Genomic DNA, 6,358 nt, shown 5'->3' on the forward strand with positions numbered 1-6,358 from the left:
TGAATTTCAGTTTAAGTAAAGTTTTACTTTTATAAATATGTTAGACTTTTCCTGATTCTCCATATGACAAATTTTGAGAATTGTCCTTATGCGTGTGAAAGACGGGGATTAAAACACTGGAGTCAAAAGCCTATAAACAATGTATATTCTGTGATTATCTTCTAATTAATGATAATAAAAAATATAAAAAGGAAAATAATTCTTTTTAGATTTACACCAAAAATGAATTACTTTACAAGATTGATTAGAGAAATGAATGTAAAGTATGAGGGTGATAACACACCTTTCCTTACAAGGGAAGAAACTGAACGATATAAGAGAAATTTTCAGTTGGATTGTTGGTTGTATATTATTCATGGATGTAATTTTCAGGGAAATATCAAACACAAGATATTGTATAAATAAAATAATGGATTATCTTGAAATTAAACCTGAACTTAGGATAAAATATAGAGTTTCTAAAAAAGCCAATAATAAATTAAATAACCTGTTTTTCAAATATATAAATGAATGATTTTTTACCTATTTGGGAAAATAAGATAAAATTTAACAACCATAAAATCTCCCAAATTCATTAAGATGTCTCATAGTTGGTTCAAGTGGATGTGGAAAAACCTGCTTACTTTTTAAAAATGCTCCTCACTCCCAACTTTTTAGATTATGAAAATTTAATAATTTTCACAAAGTCGAAGTTTTTCAACCAGAGTATCAACTACTCTCACAAGGTTTTAATGCTGGTCTTCAAAAAGAAGATATAATCGGTTTATTTAAACGTCAAAAAAACCTAAATGATTATAACATTGAAGATATAATTCAACTATTTTGTGATACACAGAGATGTAAAAAGAAATCAAATCCTATAACTTGTATTCTTAGTGATAATAAGGATGATATACCGTCTCCCCAAGATTTGGATAAATCAAAAAAGAACCTCGTTATCTTTGATGATTGCGTTAATGAGAGAAACCAAATGGTAATGGACAGCTACTACACAAGAGGGAGACATTCTTCTTGTAATTGTATTTATCTTAGTCAATCGTACTTTCAACTTCCTCGTCGTTCCATCAGAAACAATGCTAATACTTTTATTTTATTCAAGTTAAATTCAATTGATATCAATAATTTTTGGAGAGATAATTGTTCTACATTATGTAGTAAAAAGAAATTTGGGGATTACATGAAGCACACGACTGAAAAATATAAATATATTGTTGTGAAACAAGATGAGATATTAAGGGATATATTTTTTGTTTTATAAACAATTACATATATAAATGACAACTATTATTATAAATCTTGTGGGTAAATCTGCTTCTGGAAAAAACTTTCATAAATCAAGGTTCTTGTGTAGTACAAATGAGAATATTGTAAATTTACTTAAAAAACACCCCGTGATACGCACTGTATCAACAACAACTAGAGCAATAAGACCTGGAGAAGTAAAAGGTGAAGATTATCACTATATTTCAGTGGAGGAACATATGCGATTGAGGAATGAAGGACAAATATTTGAGGAGGTTTCTCTTGGTACAACAAAATATTCACATTGTAAGAGTGAGTTAAGGAAACTAAAATCTGGTGGTGTTGGGATATTAAAAACTAATCCAGAAGGAACGAGACAAATTATTAAATATCTGAGCGGAGTGAAGATTTTATCATTCGGTTTTGATGTTGATGAAGAAACTCAACGCAAACGTATGAAAAGCAGAGATGCAAGTATTAGTGAAGAAGAAATTACAACTCGTATTAATGTTAATAAAGAATTTGATGAAATATTTAAAGAAAAGGATTTATTTGAACACATCTACTTGAATGATGAAGAAAAGGAAAATTTCCCTGTTGATCTTTACAATTCATTAAATTATATTTTACAATTAATAAATGGATGCAAAAGAAAGAGCAAGAAGATTTAAGGAACATCAAGAGTTGGTTTCAAAAGTTGTAAAACAGCAGGAAGACATAAAGAAGAAACTCAGACACAAACTAACGGGCGAAGAAGCATTTGAAAGAAAACAAGAGAAAATTTTTAAACCACTTTTAAAAACTTCCCAAGAAAAAATGAAAGATGTTTCCACAGTTCCCACAGTAGAATATACTCCTAAAAAACTTCAAATGTTAAAAGATTTCAGTCAAATGACGGAGGAAGAATTAGAGCATTTAGGAGAATTAGAATATGATGATGAAGGTTTATTTCAACAACTGGAAGAGATTAATCAACCCCCTGATTATATTGTGAATGCTGTTCAAAACAATGAATATTCAGCGGATTCAAAAACCAAAGCAGGACTCATTCCAACAGAACAACCAGCAATATTTCATCTTGTTCAAGAAAAGGTATTGATATTTAATGATGAATTAAGGTTCTTAGGTTCTGCTCAACCCCCTGTTAAACTAACTCCGAGATTAATGTTTCTTCTCACAAAAGATGGAAGACAAGGTTCAACTGTGAGGGATGAATCAAAGTATATTGATAAACCATTGAATATGGAAAATAATGATGATAGAGTATATATTGATCTGATGAACACTCTAAATTATAAGGTTATTCTTTCTGGTAAAAGTAGGAAGAATGAGAAGGAGAAACACATTATTCAGGCTTTAAGTATCCTTGGTTCAGGTGTTAGTTTTCTTCCAAATGACCCATCGCAATTAGTCAATAGACTGTTATTGTTGTTAGGCAGTCAGAAGGCTGGAAATAACAATTGTTTTCATGAAGCATCAGCCATTTTAGACCAGTTGATGAACATTAAAATAATTAAGAAATATCAATATAAAGACATTTTATCTCATATTAAATAAGATGAGAAGCACAATCCTTAGTTTCAATTTCACAACAAGCGACCACACATCTTCATTCCCATACCCACTACAACTTGACACAACAAAAGAATATGAGGCATCTTTATTGTCCATGGAAACTTATAATACCTTATTTAATATAACCGAGAAAAATGACAAGTTTAGTTATAATCCGGGAAGTGGATACAAAACGATAACAGTCTCACCCGGAGCATATGAGATTTCTCAAATATCTTCCGAAATTGCTCATCTTATGAAAGAACAGGGTGATGAACCAAAAAATATTGTTATAAACATTCAAAAACATACTTCAAAATCAACGATTAAAGTTAAAAATAACTACAAGATTGATTTCACAATTGATAATTCATTTAGAGAGTTATTGGGTTTCTCCTCAAAAAAGATTGAAACTAATGGGACGTTTTACAGTGATAATGTCATTCAAATATCCTCAGGAATAAATTTGGTGTTAATTCACTGTGATTTGATTGATGGAGCTTATAATGATGGAAAAAAAATAAATACAATATTTTCATTCAGCGCATACTCAACCCCAATTGGTTATAAATTCAATATGGAACCCAAAAATTTGGTTTATCTACCTGTGTCAGGAAAAACCATACACAGAGTAAATTTTAGGATAACCGACCAAGATAATCGTGTGATTTCTTTTAATGGAGAAGTTATATCCATCAGAATTCACCTACGTGAAGTTTTCCGATAAATAAATACGATGGTTATTGTGAGGAAACACGAGTTGGGAAAATATAAAATAATTACAGGGGATGGGATGTTCCTTTCTCCATACTACAAGGGTGAAGGTATGTATCTTGGTAGAGGATACTATAAACCTAAGAGACAAAGGGGTGTTGGACATCAATTTAGAGGAGATGGGATAATTGATACTCTCATGGGTATTGGTTCAACTATTCTTAAACATAAAGATCTAATTGGTTCAACTGCTTCTGCTGTGGGAAATGTAGCAGGTGCTGTAAAGAGTATCAAAGATGCTCAGAAGGAATCTCATAAATTACAAGCAATAAAAGAAATTAAGAAAGGCAAAACTCAGTTGTCCCCCCCAAGAACGACAGAAAATAATTCAAATACTTGGATCAGGGTTTCAAAAGTTTTAACATCTTTTTTCCTAAATAAATACAAGTATGGAAGCAATTAATAGTATCTATGATTTGGATGATACTATTATTATCTCAAACTCCACTAAAAAAGAAGATTACTTCAAGGTAAATGCAATAACTGGAACAGACTGGAATACGAATGGTACAAAAAGTTTTGAAATAAATAATCAACAAACCTATTTGAATCTCTCCGAAAGTTTCTTGTTGTGTAAATTTAAATTCACTAAAGCTGGGAATAACACAAACGCTACACTTGTAAATGATTTCTTCTGGAAAATGTTTGATAGTGTGCGTTTGTATATTGGAACACAAGAAGTTGAAGCGGTTGATTATGTCTCTGCTGTATCTGAAAAGATGAAATTTACACTCTATACATTCAGTGATAGAATGGGAAAGGGGTCTGTCGAAGGTTTTATTCCTGATATGTCAACGGGAACAAACACAGACCCTGGATATATTCAAAGGAAAGGAGCGTATAATGATGATACAAAAGCAGAAAATAGTTTTACTGTGGCAGTTCCTCTTAAAGGTATATTTGGATTTTGTGATCATGATAAAGTTCTGTATGGTCTTAAAATTAGATTTCAACTACAAAGGAATGATAATGAAAATCGATTGCTTTTTGGTGTTGCTCGTGCTTTTGGTGATCAGAATAAATTTGTAATTGAGGAAATGAGTTGGTATATCAGTGAATATACTCCTAATCTTAAAACAGAAGAGATGTTGAATCGAAGACTTAACTCAAAGAAACCACTCAGTGTATCATACCTCAAAAGAAGATGTCAACACGTTAAACTCAACCAAACTACTTACACGTGGAATTTGGGTGTTCTGGAAGGAAAGCCACGATATCTGTGGATCATTTTTAAAAAGCCAGATGGTGATACTGCGACTGATAAGAATAATGCATTGAGTGATAACGCTAAGGTGAAACAACTTCGCGTTTCTCTAGATGGAACATTTTATCCACGAGATAGATTGGAAATTAATTGGGAAAAAAATGATTTTGCTGAAGCATACAAGTCTTACCAAAAGGTGTGTGAAAGTAATGGAAATAAAGAACCTATTTTGGATATGACAGCATTTAAAAGTTTGTATACAATCTATGCGTTTGACCTGAGCGCGCAAAAGGAAACTATAAAGTCTAATCGAGTGGATACTTCCCTATATATTGAAAGAGGAGAGAGTGAAGAAGTTGATACATATTGTTTGCTTTTGGAAGAAACAGAATTGCAGATTAATACAGATAATGGTGTGATGATTAGTCTCACATATTTTTTTGTTAAATAAATGAGTGGCAAAGTACCAACTGGGGTATATGTTAATCAAATCAATCTTCATAAACTATCATCTTGTGTTCAAAATCAAAAGCCTTGTACGATTAACGTTAATACAATTCAGAGAAAAGGAGCAGTAAGAATTGATGTTTTGCTCACAAGAGAACAGGTTAAAATCTTGAATGACACTGGCTCACTTAAAATTAAAATGACAAAACCAATGTTGAAAAAATATTCAATAAGAGAGGCAGTGGAGGATTTCTCCCATTTCTAATTCCTTTATTTGCTGGTTTAAGTGCGGTTGGAGCATTGGCCAGGTGGTGGTATTTCAACAGCGGTGAAAACTGCCAACGAAAGGAAGGCTCAACTCCAGGCTCAAAAAGAATTGGAAAGACATAATAAAGAGTTGGAGAAACAAATTAGTGGAAGTGGTGTAATTGTAGATTTTGCTGAAAAACTTGAAGGTCTGCCTGATAAAGCGAGATTGTTAGTTGGAGATATGCTTTCTTCTATAGCACAAGCAGGTGTAAAATTAACGAAAAGAGGTAATGGATTATATCTTTCTAATAAATAAATGAGCATTGATGAGTGGTTGAAAGAATTTGGAAAGAATACATCAAATTTACAACTTGTTAAATATTGTAAGAAATTAAAAATTCATAATGTGGTTATTTGTATGAGAGATGAATTAACAAGTGTACCGAAACATACAAAGAATATTATTATGAACTTAGAAGATAATAATGGGAACGGTTCTCATTGGGTTTGTATTTTTAATGGTCAAGACAAATATTATTTTGATAGTTTTGGTCTTCCACCACCTGTTGAAGTCATAAAATTCTTACAGAATGGTGTTTATCAAACATTTCAAGTCCAAGAATTAAATTCCAAGTGTTGTGGTCAATGATGTCTATATGTGTTATTTCAACTCAACAAAAATAAAAAATTTTATGATGTTATTTTTAATCTAATATAAATGACTTATGTTGGTAAAGATGGTTCTATCTTTGGTGTATCTCAAGAACTGGATATTGATTTATCAAATTATTACACAAAGGCACAGGCTGAACGACATAAATATAATATAACCAAAAATATTAACATGAAAAATGCTTATAAATTAAAAAATTATCCTCGCACGACTGA

The sequence above is a fragment of the Eptatretus burgeri genome, chromosome 2 (genome assembly GCF_056783735.1).
Source record: "Eptatretus burgeri isolate ZD-2024b chromosome 2, Ebu_testis_v1, whole genome shotgun sequence".
Classification (NCBI taxonomy): Eukaryota; Metazoa; Chordata; class Myxini; order Myxiniformes; family Myxinidae; genus Eptatretus; species Eptatretus burgeri.